Consider the following 18,653-nt stretch of genomic DNA (forward strand, 5'->3'; position numbering starts at 1 on the left):
TGTTAATCTTTTTCATCTTCGGATCATCCCACGGTTGTTCTATGTTATCATCCCAATTGGGGAACTTGAATCTCTTGTGCAACTTCGTTAGGAGCAACTGCGTCAAATGTTCTTTACTCCTTAAGTCATCGTCATTGATGCTCGCGCATTCCCGTAGGATGCATCCTACTTGGTTCCCATAGCACTTGCGAGGTTCTTCCGGCTCTAACGGCTCAAACTTGCCAGGTGCCATCTTTGTGATCACAAGCGTCCGATCCCTAGTTTGTTAGGTTTTCGTATCCTCTGCTTCTTATGCCTCTTTTTGGTACCGGCATTGGTGCCGGTATCTTCCCCGGCGGTACCTTCCCCACCGGTCTCAGCGCCGCCATCGGTGTCGGCACCGTCGGTGTCGGTGTCGGCGTCAGTACCATCATCGAGGCGGACATGCAAACCTTGCTTAGCAGCCAAAAAGTTGAGGTAGTCTTGTTCACCCTCATAATCAATCTCGTCTGCATCTTGGTCAGAAGGCCCAGTTTCTTCGTTGTTCGACATGTTTCCTATGATTAAGGGTCCTCGTTTATTTCTAAAAGTATGAATAAATGAGAAATGAGATAAAAAAGAAATCTATGTGCCAGCACTCGATATGCCAACTATGTAGCACAAATCATGCCTTTATTCACGGGAAATTTCGGCATGACCTTTGCTAAAAAATGGACATATCGAGCGCCTAAAATTCACCGGAACGGAAATGAATCAACATTCCGGCGTAACATAGGCAACTCGGATCATTTACCAAAACATGACATGTCCAAAACATGACATATCCACATATCACATGTCCAGTTCAAATTTGCATATAAATTCAGCAAATTTTGAAACCTATCTAAATTCATAACTAAATAGATAACCTAATTAACATAACTAAAACCTAAGTAAATTAACCCTAGCTAGCAGAGAGAGAGGGGGGGGTGGTTTACAGAGGGTGCAGGGCGAGGAGGCAGGCCCGACGACGGCCGAGGTTGGGAGGGGAGGAAGTAGAGGAGGGAGGCGAGGGCCGACGGGTCGGGGGCGAGCGCCGGCGCCGGGGGCGAGCGCGCCTGGGTCGGGGGTGGCGGGGTCGGGGGCGAGCATGCCGGGGCCGGGCGCGGCGGGGTCGGGGGCGGCGGGGTCGGGGGCGAGCGCGCCGGGGTCGGGGGCGAGCGCGCCGAGGTCGGGGCGGGCGCGGCGGTGCGACAGGGCCGGGGAAGAGAGAGTGGGGATTTGGGGGAAAAGAGGCGGGATGAAGCAGGGAGAGGGAGAATTTTGGGTTAAGTGGACATAGCAGTAGCGCGTTTACACGAAATGCACTACTACTATTACGAGCAACTATAGCGATTTTCTACAGAAACCGCTACTGCTACCTTGACTAGCTGTAGCTCTTTTTCACTAAAGCGCTACTGCTATAACCAGTTTCCCTTTTTTCTTTTCCTCAGCATAATAGGAACATATATATTACATTATTGGACCCTTGCATAATAATGGCTAAGTGTGTATACAAAATAGGAACATATATATATATATTACATCATTGGACCCATGCATAATAATGGCTAAATAAGTGTGTATACAAAATAGGAACATATATTTCCATTTTGCAAAAGCATGAAATATTAATCACACCTCTATCTCGAGATCGAGCACATGGTGGAGATGATGATGTAGGGAGGTCAAAAGTGCACAAAGCTCTTCTTGACAAAGAAAGATCTAGTTAGGGGGCAAATAGGTCACTTAACTAAATGCTACATCTACCTAGCTAGCTAATTTGGGAGGAGACAACTTCAACTAGTGGAGGGGGGAGGAAAAAGAGAAAGGAGATGAATTAATGGAGGTGGTGTAGTTATAGCTAGGAGTAATGAAGAGAGAGAAAGGTAGGTAGAAGAGGGAGAGTAATGGGGGGAGAAGTATTGAGGAAGAAGAAGAGTGAGAGTGGGAGGATGTGGGAGGTAGGGGAAAGGGAGGAGAGGAGATGGGGAGGGGAGGTGGAAAAGGTGGTGGGTGCTGCGTCTTAGCAGTAGCGCGGGAGAGAAAGCGCGCTGCTGCTAAGAGCGTAGCAACAACGCGCTTTCCTGTCACGCGCTACTGCTAAATGGGCCAACCCTGTGCACAATTTCAAAATTAGCAGTAGCGAGGTGACAAAAAAGCGCGCTGCTACTATGGCATTAGCAGCAGCGCGCTCCCTGGTGCCGCGCTACTGGTAAACTTATGTCGTTGTGTACTGTCGGTGGATTTTTGTAGAAGCGCGGTTTAAGAGTCACGCGCTACTGCTAAGTTTGCACCAGTAGCGAGCTTTCCGTAGCCGCGCTGCTACTACTTAGCAGTAGCGCCTGTTTTTATGCCGCGCTGCTACTAAGATTCTGTGTATAAGGTTTTCCCTAGTAGTGTTATGAACTTAATACTCAAGATGCATGCTAGATAGCGGTCGATGTGTGGAGTAATAGTAGTAGATGCAGGCAGGAGTCGGTCTACTTGTCACGGACGTGATGCCTATATACATGATCATGCCTAGATATTCTCATAATTATTCGCTTTTCTATCAATTGCTCGACAGTAATTTGTTCACCCACCGTAATACTTATGCTATCTTAAGAGAAGCCACTAGTGAAATCTATGGCCCCGGGTCTATTCTCCTTTATATTAATCTACTGTCAACAGCTATTTTCTATTACCGTTTATTTTGCAATATTTATTTTTCAATCTATATCATAAAAATACCAAAAATATTTATCTTATCATTATTATCTCTATTAGATCTCACTCTCGTAAGTGACCGTGAAGGGATTGACAACCCCTTTATCGCGTTGGTTGCGAGGTTCTTATTTGTTTGTGTAGGTACGAGGGACTTGAGTGTAGTCTCCTACTGGATTGATACCTTGGTTCTCAAAAACTGAGGGAAATACTTACACTACTTTGTTGCATCACCCTTCCCTCCTCAAGGGAAAACCAACGTAGTGCTCAAGAGGTAGCAAGAAGGATTTCTGGCGCCGTTGCCGGGGAGATTTGCACCAAGTCAAGTCGAGGTTTGATCTCCCGAAAACTAGCCATTTCTGGCGCGTTGCCGGGGAGATCTACACACAAGTCAAGACATACCAAGTACCCATCACAAAATCTTATCCCTGCATTACATTATTTGCCGTTTGCCTCTCATTTTCCTCTCCCCCACTTCACCTTTGCTATTTTATTCGCCCTCTTTTTCTGCTCCCCTCTTTTTCCGTTCGCCTCTTTTTCGCTCGCTTCTTGTGTGCTTGTGTGTTGGATTGTTTGTCACGATGGCTCAAGATAATACTAAATTGTGTGACTTTTCTAATACCAACAATAATGATTTTATTAGCACTCCGATTGCTCCTCTTACCGATGCTGAAGCTTGTGAAATTAATACTGCTTTGCTGAATCTTGTCATGAAGTCCCGCTTTCCGGCCTTCCTAGCGAAGATGCCGCTACACATCTAAACAACTTTGTTGATTTGTGTGATATGCAAAAGAAGAAAGATGTGGATAATGATATTTTTAAATTGAAGCTATTCCCGTATTCGCTTAGAGATCGTGCTAAAACTTGGATTTTGTCTTTGCCTAAAAATAGTATTAATTCATGGAATAAGTGCAAAGATGCTTTTATCTCTAAGTATTTTCCTCCTGCTAAGATCATAACTCTTAGAAACAATATTATGAATTTTAAGCAACTTGATCATGAACATGTTGCACAAGCTTGGGAGAGGATGAAATTAATGATACGTAATTGCCCTACACATGGTTTGAATCTTTGGATGATTATACAATTTTTTATGCCGGATTGAATTTTGCTTCTAGAAATCTTTTAGACTCGGTCGCGGGAGGCACTTTTATGGAAATCACTTTATGAGAAGCTACTAAACTCCTAGATAATATTATGGTTAATTATTCTCAATGGCACCGAGGGAGTCCTGGATTGGGGGGTCTCTGGACAGCCGGACTATATCCTTTGGCCGGACTGTTAGACTATGAAGATACAAGATTGAAGACTTCGTCTTGTGTCCGGATGGGACTCTACTTGGCGTGGAAGGCAAGCTAGGCAATACAAATATGTATATCTCTTCCTTTGTAACCGACCTTGTGTAACCCTAGCCCTCTCCGGTGTCTATATAAACCGGAGGGTTTTAGTCCGTAGGACAACATACAATCATACCATAGGCTAGCTTCTAGGGTTTAGCCTCTCTGATCTCATGGTAGATCTACTCTTGTACTACCCATATCATCAATATTAATCAAGCAGGAGGTAGGGTTTTACCTCCATCAAGAGGGCCCAAACCTGGGTAAAACGCCGTGTTCCCTGCCTCCTGTTACCATCCGCCTTAGACGCACAGTTCGGGACCCCCTACCCGAGATCCGCCGGTTTTGACACCGACATTGGTGCTTTCATTGAGAGTTCCTTTGTGTCGTCGCTGTTAGGCTTGATGGCTCCTACTATCATCGATAGCGATGCAGTCCAGGGTGAGACTTTCCTCCCCGGACAGATCTTTGTGTTCGACGGCTTTGCACTACGGGCCAATTCGCTTGGCCATCTGGAGCAGATTGAAAGCTACGCCCCTGGCCACCAGGTCAGGTTTGGAAGCTCAAACTACACGGTCGATGTCCGCAGAGACTTGATCTTCGATGGATTCGAGCCTCTTCCTTGTGCGTCACGCGGTCACGATGAGTACGATTTAGCTCTACCATCAGACAATGTTCAGGAGATCGCACCGGCAGCCACTCTGAACCTCAATTCGGAGCCAGTTGCACCGTCCATGGACGGGTGGATGGACCCTGCCATGGAGGCCTTACCCTCAGCGGCGATCGAGCCAAACATCAACCTTACCTTGCACGAGAGCCGTATTGTTAAACTGCCGGATCTTTCTCCGGCCACGGACTCCGAACCGCCTGCGCCCGTTCCTATCGAATCTGATTGGGCGCCAATCATGGAGTTTACCTCTGCGGATATCTTTCAGCACTCGCCCTTCGGCGACATACTGAACTCATTAAGGTCTCTCTCTCCTTGTCAGGAGGATCCTGGCTGGACTATGTCCGACAGGACTGGGATGCGGACGATGAATAAATTCGCGGCCCACCCACCACCCACTTAGTAGCCACTGTCAATGACTTAACAGACATGCTCGACTTCGACTCCGAAGACATTGACGGTATGGACGACGATGCGGGAGACGAAGAGGAACCACTGCCCACAGGGCACTGGACAACCACCTCATCATACGATATATACATGGTGGATACACCCAAAGAAGGCAATGGCGACGAGACAGCAGAGGATGACCCCTCCAAGAAGCAACCCAAACACCGACGTTAGCGGCGCCGCTCTAAGTCCCGCCAAAGCAAAAAGTGGTGATACCAGCACAGGAGGTAATAACACTCTGGATAGTGCCGAAGACAACAATAACCCCCTCCAGCAAGAGTTAGAGCAGGAGGATGGAGGAGCCAGCCCTCCTGAGAGAGCGGCAGATGGAGAAGCGGAGGATGATAATTACATGCCCCCCTCCGAAGACGAGGCAAGCCTCGGCGATGACGAATTCGCCGTGCCAGAGGATTCCATTGAGCAAGAGCGCTTCAAGCGCCAGCTTATGGCCACGACAAATAGCCTTAAGAAAAAGCAGCAGCAACTTCAAGCTGATCAAGATTTTCTAGCTGACAGATGGACTGAAGTCCTCGCGGCCGAGGAATATAAACTCGAGCGCCCCTTCAAGAGTTACCCAAAATGCAGGTTGCTACCTCGACTGGAGGAAGAAGCGTGTGACGTGGCTGATCGGCCACCTCGTGGCCGTGATAGAGAGGCATTCCAGCCAAAAGCTCAGCCGGCACCCCGACGCCATTCAAATAAAAAAGCATGGGGAAACACACCAGACCTGCGAGACGTATTGGAGGACAAAGCAAAACATGCAAGATCGATCTACGGATCACGAGGGTGCGCCACTATACAAGACGATAAACGTTACGCCGGATACAGTAAAAGTAAATCCGGTCGGCCCGAACACAGCGGGCAAGACCCATTCGAGCTGCGTCGCGATATAGCCCAATACAGAGGCGCAACACACCCCTTATGCTTCATGGACGAAGTAATGGATCATCAAATCCTAGAAGGTTTCAAACTTGTAAATATTGAATCATACGACAGCACAACAGATCATGCGGTATGGATCGAGGATTACCTCCTCCACATCCACATGGCCCGCGGTGATGACTTACATGCCATCAAATACCTCCCACTAAAGCTCAAAGGACCAACGTGGCATTGGCTTACTAGCCTGCCGGTAGAGTCCATTAGCTGTTGGGAAGATCTGGAAGCCGCATTCCTCGACAACTTTCAGGGCACTTATGTGCGACCACCAGATGCTGATGACTTGAGCCACATAATTCAGCAGCCAGAAGAATCAGCTAGGCAATTTTGGACTCGGTTCCTAACAAAGAAAAATCAAATCGTCGACTGTCCGGATGCAGAGGACTTAGCAGCTTTCAAACACAACATTCGCAACAAATATAAGCGCCGCATTAACAGCGATAATACTAAAGATACATTAGTCAATGCCAGATTCAAAGGCTCTAAACCCGATCAGTGGAAAAAGCCATTCAAAAGAAGCACTCCAGGCCCGTCCAGTTTGGACCGTATACTCGATCGCTCGTGTCAAATACATGGCACCCCCGACAAGCCAGCCAACCACACCAACAGGGATTGTTGGGTGTTCAAGCAGGCCGGCAAGTTAATTGCTAAAGACAAAGATAAGGGGCCACATAGCGATGACGAGGAAGAGCCCTGGCAGCCGAACACCGGAGGACAGAAGAGGTTTCCCCCACAAGTGCGCTCAGGGACGTATATGCGTTGGAGCCAGTCACCCCAAAGTTCAACCCATGGTCCTCCTGTCCGATCATCTTCGATCGCAGGGACCACCCCACTAGTATCCGTCATGGCGGATTCGCCGCACTGGTCCTAGACCCAATCATTGAAGGATTTCACCTCACTCGAGTCCTTATGGATGGCGGCAGCATCCTGAACCTGCTTTATCAGGACATAGTGCGCAAAATGGGTATAGACCCCTCAAGGATCAAACCCACAAAAACGACCTTTAAAGGCGTCATTCCAGGTCTAGAGGCCCATTGCACAGGCTCAATTACACTGGAAGTGGTCTTCGGATCCTCGGATAACTTCCGAAGCGAAGAATTAATCTTCGATATAGTCCCGTTCCGCAGTGGTTATCAGGCACTGCTCGGGCGAACCGCATTTGCGAGATTCAATGCGGTACCGCATTATGCATACCTCAAGCTCAAGATGCCAGGACCTCGCGGGGTTATTACAGTGAATGGAAACACAAAGCACTCTCTCCGAACGGAGGAGCACACTGCGGCCCTCGCAGCAGAAGCGCAAAGCAGCCTCTTAAGGCAATCCACCAGTTCGGCGTCTCAAGATCCGGACACCTTCAAGCGCGCTCAGAGTAATCGGCAACTAGACCGCCTGGCACGATCTGAGCTCGCGTAGCAATGCGGCCCCACCCCAGTCCCAGCCAAGCAGCGAAATCCGTGCCACGCGTACATAATTACGCATTAAAAATACCATGGGCACAGGTGGGGCGGGGGGCACAACTACGGCACGCTCCAAGAGGCGTCCTAAACCGCACTAGGGGCTTCCCGCTTTTTATTTTTCTCTTTCAGGACTTTAATCTCTGGAAACCTTGTCCGGCAGCATGATGGCCGAACACATGATGCAACAACCAAGAGAGGCAGAAAGCTACGTCACACCACCAAACTCCCAGGTGGATTACGACAACGAGTGAAATGTTTGCTTTAATACTATTCCTCAGCTTGCCCTTGGAAGGGACATAGTCCTACTTTTTGCTTATTGCACTATCTGTATCATTCTGCTTTAACGCACCTCTTTGAATAAACAACGCATAACATTATGACTATTATTGCATTCTTGTTATATATATATATATATATATGTGTGTGTGTGTGTGTGTGTGTGTGTGTGTGTGTTCATTAATGACACCTTGCAACCGTAAACTTTGGTACGGCCAACACACTAGGGGCTTAAGTACCCCACAATATGGTGTGAAAAGTCCGAACACTTTCACAAGTGCGGCACCCCGAACTTATAGCATTATATGCATCAGCTCCGAATCATGTCTTTGGTCAAATGTTGGGTTTGCCCGGCTCCTATGTTTTGGTACCTTACGTTCCGCTCTATCCGCTAAGGTAGCGCTAGGAGAACTACTGCGATTGTGCCCCGGTTCTGCTGGGCTAAGCACCTCAGTAGAGAAAGCTAAAACTGAGTGTGATGATAATGTGAGAGACTGGTCGCTATTCGGCGAGGTTTCGAGTCCCTAAAGACTTATGCCGCTTAGAGCGAGGAGCCGGTCCTGTCCGGCTTAAAGGCGTGTATCACGCCCCGAATTCGGCCTTCCGAATACCAGGGGCTTCACCGAAATTTAAAATTATAGAATTCTATGGCTAAGTGAGAGTGATAAAGCATTATTAGTCCAGTTGCCTTGTTCGCTATGCTGAGGACCTCCCTCGAAGTACCCAAACTTGGGAACAAGAGTGCTCAGGTTTATCCCAAACACCCGAGCACTCACGGCATGGGGGCAGAAGCCGAGGACTAGCCATCTCTCAGATTGGATAAACAGCTAAACAGAAGGTAATATTTTAAATTCAAACAAGCGTTGCATAGCGCATATGAAACAAGTTTTCATCATACAGGATCACACGAGCAAGTTTGCTCAAATATTACATCCTTTGAACATTCGTCCGCTACAAGACGGTCACCCTTCAGGATACCCTCATAATAAATTTCGGGGGTGCGATGCTCCTTGCCCTGCGGCGGTCCCTCCTTGATCAGCTTCACGGCGTCTAGCTTGGCCCATTGCACCTTCACGCGGGCGAAAGCCCGACATGCACCTTCGATGCAGACAGACCGCTTGACGACCTCCAGCCGTGGGTATGTGTCCACAAGCCGCCTCACCAGGCTGAAGTAGCTGTTCGGAAGGGCGTCGCTAGGCCACAACTAGACTATAAAGCCCTTCATGGCCTGTTCGGCCGCTTTGTGTAGCTCGACCAGCTGCTTCAGCTGGTCGCTCATAGGCACCGGGTGTTCGGTCCCAGTATACTGAGACCAGAACAACCTCTCCGTTGAGCTTCCCTCCTCGGCCTGGTAAAACTGTGCGGCATCCGACAGGTTGCGGGGCAAATCTACGAATGCTCCTGGAGAGCTCCGCATTCGGGTAAGTAATAGGTAATTTACTTTCACATGCTTGCTTTGCATATAGAATGCCTTACCCGCTGCTATTTTCTTCATTGCGTTAATCTCCTGGAGGGCCTTCTGGGCTTCGGCCTTGGCACTTTTTGCGCTCTCGAGGGCCGCGGCAAGCTCAGACTCTCGCGTCTTCGAGTCAAGCTCCAACGCCTCGTGCTTCATCACGAGAGCCTGGAGCTCTTGCTGCACCTCGCCCACCCGAGCCTCTTGCCTTTCTTGCTCGGTGCGCTCCTTGGCCGCTTTATCTTCGGCCTAGGACAACGCTTGCCTTAGGGTCGCCACTTTGGTCGTGGCCCCTGGCAAATTCATGATGATCCTGTCATTTTGCAATCGCATTCTTTTTATACATATCCATAAACTAGGTATTACTTACCTTTATTCTCCTCGAGCTGCCTCTTGGCAAGGTCGAGCTCGTCCTGGGACCCTTTAAGGTCCTGCTTCAGTACGGCGACCTCCGCAGTCAGTGCGGCAGATGCCAGCAGCGAAGCCTGCATATGCATATTGACATACTTATATTAGACTCCTGCGATATTGTTTGATCCTCTGTTCAGCTTTTCTTTGTGAACACCGAACAGAGCATCAGGGGCTACTGTCTATGCGGTAATATTTTTCCTATATTTTAAACACTTACCTCAAAGCCTGTTAGAAGGCTGGCACAGGCTTCAGTCAGTCCGCTCTTGGTGGACTGAACCTTCTGGACCACCACACTCATAATAGTACGGTGCTCCTCGTCGATGGAAGCGCTGCAAAGCACTTCCAGCAGATTGTCCGGTGCCTTTGGATGGGCAGAGGTCACCAGTACAGGCGTCTTGCCCCTCTTGGAAGAAGGCCGCCTGCCCAAGTCCAGAACCACTGGAGGTTCCGGCGCGGTGTTCGGCTGAGGGCCGAACTCGGAGCCCTTAGGGGCCCTGTCCCGTCTGCTCCCGGAGTCCGGAAGGTCGCCTTGAGGCGCCTCCGGAACTATCTCCCCTCGACCCGGTGCCTCGTGAGACAATACCTCGGCATCGTCCGCAGGGTAAGAGGAGGTGGCGGTCGGAAGTGGATCTGTATCCATATCCGATGAGCCCTGGGAGCCGTCCGACGATACATCGATACGGGCTCGTGGCGGCCTGCATAATCATTATCGGCATTAGGGGAAGCAGTGAAACAGAGGAATGCTATGAGTCACTCTAGTATCCGAATACTTACGACTTCCCCAGGGGCTTAGCCCTGGGCAGCCACTCGTCTTCGCCGTCGGCGGAGGTGGTAGAACCGTCCGAAAGGAGAGTCCTTCCCTTCTTGGACCCTTCGGCCTCCCCAGTTGGGGCGGCCTTCCTCTTCTTGTCTCCCCCGTCTGGAGGGGGAGCATCTTCTTCTGCCTCCTTGTCTTCGGGGAGGAGTGTGCCGTAGAGTCATCAGACGGTGAGTCCGATGACGCCTGGCGTCGGGAACTCTTTCGGGTTCCCTTGGCCTTCTTGGTCTTCTCCGGCACCGTATAAGGAGCCGGAGTCAGCATCTTCGCCAGGAGAGCGTCTGCTGGGCCTTCGGGCAAAGGAGCCGGACAGTTGATATGTCCGACCGTCTCCTGCCAGTCCTGTCAAAGGTACGGGAGCTTAGATCCAACATAGAATCAAACTATGGAAAACAAGTATCCCATGAGAGGTAAAACAGCTTACCGTGCTGGCTTGGCGCTTCGCGCAGAATCCGCGGTCCTCGGTAGTGGGAGGGGGAACCTCGGCGCTCTTGAATAGCACCTTCCAGGCATCTTCGTGAGTTGTCTCGAAGAACCTGTTCAGAGTTCGGTGCTAGGCCGGGTCGAACTCCCACAAGTTGAAAGCCTGTTGTTGGCACGGGAGGATCTGGCGGATGAGCATGACCTGGACTATGTTGAAAAGTTTGAGCTTCTTGTTCACCATGTTTTGAATACATGTTTGGAGTCCGGTTAGCTCTCCCGAACTACCCCAGGACCGGCCCTTCTCTTGTCAGGAGGTGAGCCGCGTGGGGATGCCAAATCGGAACTCGGGGGCCGCTGCCCATTTAGGGTCACGCGGCTCGGTGATGTAGAACCACCCCGATTGCCACCCCTTTATGGTCTCCACGAAGGAGCCCTCGGGCCATGTGACATTGGGCATCTTTCCCACCATGGCGCCTCCGCACTCCACCTAGCGGCCGCTCACTACCTTCGGCTTGACATTGAAGGTCTTCAGCTATAAGCCGAAGTGGGGCTTGATGCGGAGCAAGGCCTCGCACACTATGATAAACGCCGAGATGTTGAGGATGAAGTTCGGGGCCAGATCGTGGAAATCCAGGCCGTAGTAGAACATGAGCCCCCGGACGAATGGGTGGGGAGGGAATCCCAGTCCACGGAGGAAATGGGTAAGGAACACTACCCTCTCATGGGGCCTGGGGGTGGGGATGAGCTGCCCCTCTTCTGGGAGCCGGTGCGCGATGTCGTCGGGCAGGTATTCGGCTCTCGTCAGCTTCTTGATGTGTCCCTCCGTGACGGAGGAGACCATCCACCTGCCTCCCGCTCCGGACATGGTTGGAGAGGGTTGAGGTGGGAAATGCGGACTTGGGTGCTGGAGCTCGAGTGTGCGAAAATGGATGAGCAAAGGAGGAAGAAGGTGTGGATGAAAAGGTAAATCCTTATCCCTTTATATGAGCGGACGAAACTATGCGTCCCCACTAGCCTGGTAAAACTCGCTTATCCCCCAAGCGCCATAATCGATGGCGCGGTTGGGTTACCCACACCCGTATTGATGAGAATCCCGTGATAAGGGGACATGGTCTCTGCTTTGACGAGACGTGTCAAAAAACTGCCTCGCGTTATGTGCGGGGCTAGTTAAAGGAAATGGTTCGAATAATCGCCGGGCCATGACATAATGTCGTGTTGCCAAAGCAAGTCAGCAAATTAGATTTGCGAAAATATTATTCTCTCTGCGGTGGTATGTGGAACTTATTTTGCAGGGTCGAACACTATCCTTGTATTCAAATTCTTCCGTGGTGTATTCGGAGGGGGAACCCGCCTTGCAATGCCGAAAACAATATTGTGCACCGGACTCATCGCCATTGAAAGCCTGGTTCAGGGGCTACTGAGGGAGTCCTGGATTGGGGGGTCTCCGGACAGCCGGACTATATCCTTTGGCCGGACTGTTAGACTATGAAGATACAAGATTGAAGACTTCGTCTCATGTCCGGATGGGACTCTACTTGGCGTGGAAGGCAAGCTAGGCAATACAGATATGCATATCTCTTCCTTTGTAACTGAGCTTGTATAACCCTAGCCCTCTCTATTGTCTATATAAACCGGAGGGTTTTAGTCCGTAGGACAACATACAATCATACCATAGGCTAGCTTCTAGGGTTTAGCCTCTCTGATCTCGTGGTAGATCTACTCTTGTACTACCCATATCATCAATATTAATCAAGCAGGACGTAGGGTTTTACCTCCATCAAGAGGGCCCGAACCTGGGTAAAACATCGTGTTCCCTGCCTCCTGTTACCATCTGCCTTAGACGCACAGTTCGGGACCCCCTACCCGAGATCCACCGGTTTTGACACCGACAGGCACACTGAAAGATCTACTAGTAAAAAGGTTCATGCAATAGAAGAAATTAATGTTTTGAGTGGAAAGATGGATGAACCTATGAAATTGTTTGCTAATAAGAGTGTTTCTTCTGATCCTAATGATATGACTTTGTCTACTTTGATTGAGAATAATAATGAATCTATGGATGTGAATTTTGTTGGTAGGAACAATTTTGGTAATAACGCATGTAGAGGTAATTTTAATCCTAGGCCGTTTCCTAGTAATTCCTCTAATAATTATGGTAATTCCTACAACAATTCTTATGGAAATTATAATAAGATGCCCTCTTATTTTGAATCTAATATTAAAGAAATTATTAGTTCGAAAAAGAGTTTCAATGCTTTGATTGAAAAAAACTTGTCTAAGATTGATGAGTTGGCTAGGAACGTGGATAGAATTTCTCTTGATGTTGATTCTTTGAAACTTAGATCTATTCAACATAAGCATGATATCAATGAGTCTCTCAAAGCAATGAGAATTTCTATTGATGAGTGCAAAGAAAGAACCGCTAGGATGCGTGCTAAAAAGATTGCTTTGTGAAAGCGTGTTCTTCTAGTTTCCATGATAATAATGATGAAGATCTAAAAGTTATTGATGTGTATCCTATTAAATTTTTGTTTTGCAATATGAATCTTGATAATGATGGGACTGGAGATGAGTCAACTTTAGTTAGAAGGCGTCCCAATGATTCGGAGTTTTTAGATCTTGATGCAAAATTTGATAAAAGTGGGATGGGAGAGGTCAAAACGTTACATTGCAATGAACCCACTATCTTGGATTTCAAGGAATTTAATTATGATAATTGTTCTTTAATAGATTGTATTTCCTTGTTGCAATCCGTGGTAAATTCTCCGCATGCTTATAGTCAAAATAAAGCTTTTACTAAACATATCGTTGATGCTTTAATGCAATCTTATGAAGAAAAGCTTGGATTGGAAGTTTCTATCCCTTAAAAACTTTATGATGAGTGGAAACCTACTATTAAAATTAAAATTAAAGATCATGAATGCTTTGCTTTATGTGATTTGGGTGCTAGTGTTTCCACGATTCCTACAACCTTGTGTGATTTGCTAGGTTTCCGTGAATTTGATGATTGTTCTTTAAACTTACGTTTGCGGATTCCACCATTAAGAAACCTATGGGAAGAATTAACGATGTTCTTATTGTTGCAAATAGGAATTATGTTCCCGTGAATTTCATTGTTCTTGATATTGATTGCAATCCTACATGTCCTATTATTCTTGGTAGACCTTTCCTTAGAATGAAGGAAGGGAATATTAGATTCCAATTTCCGTTAAGGAAGGGCATGGAACACTTCCCTAGAAAGAAAATTAAATTACCTTATGAATCTATTATGAGAGCCACTTATGGATTGCATACCAAAGATGATAATACCTAGATCTATCCTTACTTTTATGCCTAGCTAGGGGCATTAAACGATAGCGCTTGTTGGGAGGCAACCCAATTTTATTTTTGTTCCTTGATTTTTGATTCTGTTTAGTAATAAATAATTCATATAGCCTCTGTTTAGATGTGGTCTTATGTTTTTAATTAGTTTTTGTGCCAAGTAGAACCTTTGGGAAGACTTGGAGAAAGTCTTTGCGATCATGCTGTAAAAAACATAAACTTTAGCGCTCACGAGATTTGCTGCCATTTTTTTTACTAGAGAGGGATATTTAGTTAATTATTCCAGAAATTTATTTTAGAATTTTTGGGGTTCCGGAATATACAAAACCTATAGATTACTACAGACTGTTCTGTTTTTGACAGATTCTATTTTCCGTGTGTTGTTTGCTTATTTTGATGAATCTATGGCTAGTATTTGAATGTATGAACCATAGAGAAGTTGGAATATAGTAGGTTTAACACCAATATAAATAAATAATGAGTTCATTACAGTACCTTAAGTGGTGGTTTGTTTTCTTTTACTAATGGAGCTCATGAGATTTTCTGTTTAAGTTTTGTGTTGTGAAGTTTTCAAGTTTTGGGTAAAGATTTGATGAATTATGGAACAAGGAGTGGCAAGAGCCTAAGCTTGGGGATGCCCAAGGAACCCCAAGGTAAAATTCAAGGACAACTAAAATCCTAAGCTTGGGGATGCCCCGGAAGGCATCCCCTCTTTCGTCTTCTTATATCGATAACTTTATTTGAGGCTATATTTTTATTCACCACATGATATGTGTTTTGCTTGGAGCATCTTGTATGATTTGAGTTTTTGCTTTTTAGTTTACCACAATCATCCTTGCTGTACACACCTTTTGGGAGAGACACACATGAATTGGAATTTATTAGAATACTCTATGTGCTTCACTTATATATTTTGAGCTAGATAATTTTCCTCTAGTGCTTCGCTTATATCTTTTAGAGCACGGTGGTGGTTTTTTTATAGAAATTATTGATCTCTCATGCTTCACTTATATTATTTTGAGAGTCCTTTAGAACAGCATGGTAATTTGCTTTGGTTATGAATTTAGTCCTAATATGATAGGCATCCAAGATTGGTATAATAAAAACTTTCATAAAAAGTGCATTGAGTACTAGGAGAAGTTTGATACTTGATAATTGTTTTGAGATATAAAGGTGGTAATATTAGAGCATGCTATTTGAGTAGTTGTGAATTTGAGAAATACTTGTGTTGAAGTTTGCAAGTCCCGTAGCATGCACGTATGGTGACCGTTGTGTAACAAATTTCAAAAGTGAGGTGTTATTTAATTGTCTTCCTTATGAGTGGCGGTCGGGGACGAGCGATGGTATTTTCCTACCAATCTACCCCCCTAGGAGCAGGTGCGTAATGCTTGGTTTTTGATGACTTCTAGATTTTTGCAATAAGCATGTGAGTTCTTTATGAGTAATGCTGATTCCATGGATTATACGCACTCTCACCCTTCCATAATTGCTAGCCTCTTCGGTACTGTGCATTGCGCTTCCTCACCTTGAGAGTTGGTGCAAACTTCGCTGGTGCATCCAAACCCTGTGATATGATACGCTCTGTCACACATAAACCTCCTTATATTTTCCTCAAAACAGCCACCATACCTACCTATTATGGCATTTCCATAGCCATTTCGAGATATATTGACATGCAACTTTCCACCGTTCCATTTATCATGACACACATCATCATTGTCATATTGCCTTGCATGATCATGTAGTTGACATCGTATTTTTGGCAAAGCCACCGTTCATAATTTTTCATACATGTCACTCTTGATTCATTGCCCGTCCCAGTACACCACCGGAGGCATTCATATAGAGTCATACTTTGTTCTAGTATCGAGTTGTAATCATTGAGTTGTAAATAAATAGAAGTGTGATGATCATAATTAATAGAGCATTCTCCCAAAAAAAATGCCAAAGAAAAAAAGAGAAGGCCCAAAAAAGAGAGAAAGAAATAAAAAGGGGCAATGCTACTATCCTTTTTTCCACACTTGTGCTTCAAAGTAGCACCATGATCTTTATGATAGAGAGTCTCTTGTTTTGTCACTTTCATATACTAGTGGGATTTTTTCATTATAGAACTTGGCTTGTATATTCCAACAATGGGCTTCCTCAAATGCCCTAGGTCTTCGTGAGCAAGCAAGTTGGATGCACACCCACTTAGTTTCTTTTGTTGAGCTTTCATACATTTATAGCTCTAGTGCATCCGTTGCATGGCAATCCCTACTCCTTGCATTGACATCAATTGATGGGCATCTCCCTAGCCCATTGATTAGCCGCGTCGATGTAAGACTTTCTCCTTTTTTGTCTGCTCCACATAACCCCCATCATCATATTCTATTCCACCCATAGTGCTATATCCATGGCTCACGCTCATGTATTGCGTGAAAGTTGAAAAAGTTTGAGATTACTAAAGTTTGAAACAATTTCTTGGCTTGTCATCGGGGTTGTGCATGATGAGAGCATTCTTGTGTGACCAAAATGGAGCATGACCAAACTATATGATTTTGTATGGATAAACATTCTTTTGCCATGTTATTTTGAGAAGACATAATTGCTTAGTTAGTATGCTTAAAGTATTATTATTTTTATGTCAATATTAGACTTTTGTATTGAATCTCTCGGATCTGAATGTTCATGCCACAATAAAGAGAATTACATTGAGAATTATGCTAGGTAGCATTCCACATCAAAAATTCTGTTTTTATCATTTACCTACTCGAGGACGAGCAGAAATTAAGCTTGGGGATGCTTGACACGTCTCCAATGTATCTATAATTTTTGATTGTTCCATGCTATTATATTATCTGTTTTGGATGTTAATGGACTTTATTTTACACTTTTATATTACTTTTGGGACTAACCTACTAACCCAAGGCCCAGTGCAAATTGCTGTTTTTTTTGCCTATTTCAGTGTTTCGCAGAAAAGGAATATCAAATGGAATCCAAACAGAATGAAACCTTCGGGAGCATGACTTTGGAACAAACATGGTCCAAAGGACTTGGAGAGGTCAAGCAACCAACGAGGTGGCCATGAGGCAGGGGGCGCGCCCTCCCCCCTCGTGGCTCCACTGACCTACTTCTTCCCCCCCCTATATATATATATATATATCCATATACCCTAAAAACATCCAGGAGCACCACGAAACCCTATTTCCACCGCTGCAACCTTCTGTACCAAGAGATCCCACCTTGGGGCCTTTTCCGGAGCTCCGCCGGAGGGGGCATCAATCACGGAGGGCCTCTACATCAATTCCATGGCCCCTCCGATGATGTGTGGGTAGTTTACTTCAGACCTTCGGGACCATAGCTATTAGCTAGATGGCTTCTTCTCTCTCTTTGAATCTCAATACAGAGTTCTCCTCGATCTTCTTGGAGATCTATTCAATGTAACTCTTTTTGCGGTGTGTTTGTCGAGATTCGATGAATTGTGGGTTTATGATCAAGTCTATCTATGAACAATATTTGATTCTTCTCTGAAATCTTTTATGTATGGTTGGTTATGTTTGCAAGTATCTTCGAATTATCAGTTTGGTTTGGCCTACTAGATTGATCTTTCTTGCAATGGGAGAAGTGCTTAGCTTTGGGTTCAATCTTGCGGTGCTCGATCCCAGTGAAAGAAAGGGAAACGACACGTATTGTATTGTTGCCATCGAGGATAAAAAGATGGGGTTTGTATCATATTGCTTGAGTTTATCCTTCTACATCATGTCATCTTACCTAATGTGTTACTCTGCTCTTATGAACTTAATACTCTAGATGCATGCTGGATAGCGGTTGATGTGTGGAGTAATAGTAGTAGATGCAGGCATGAGTCAGTCTACTTGTCACAAACGTGATGCCTATATACATGATCATGCCTAGATATTCTCATAATTATTCGCTTTTCTATCAATTGCTCGACAGTAATTTGTTCACCCACCGTAATACTTATGTTATCTTGAGAGAAGCCACTAGTGAAACCTATGGCCCCCGGGTCTATTCTCCTTTATATTAATCTACCGTCAACAAGCTATTTTCTATTACCGTTTATTTTGCAATCTTTATTTTTCAATCTATATCATAAAAATACCAAAAATATTTGTCTTATCATTATTATCTCTATCAGATCTCACTCTCGTAAGTGACCGTGAAGGGATTGACAACACCTTTATTGCATTGGTTGCGATGTTCTTATTTGGTTGTGTAGGTACGAGGGACTTGAGTGTAGTCTCCTACTGGATTGATACCTTGGTTCTCAAAAACTGAGTGAAATACTTACGCTACTTTGTTGCATCACCCTTTCCTCTTCAAGGGAAAACCAACGCAGTGCTCAAGGGGTAGCAGAAAGCTCTAGAGAGAGTTTTGTGTTATTTGAAAGGCACTG

This window comes from Triticum aestivum, chromosome 3A (assembly GCF_018294505.1).
Source record: "Triticum aestivum cultivar Chinese Spring chromosome 3A, IWGSC CS RefSeq v2.1, whole genome shotgun sequence".
NCBI classification, from domain to species: Eukaryota; Viridiplantae; Streptophyta; class Magnoliopsida; order Poales; family Poaceae; genus Triticum; species Triticum aestivum.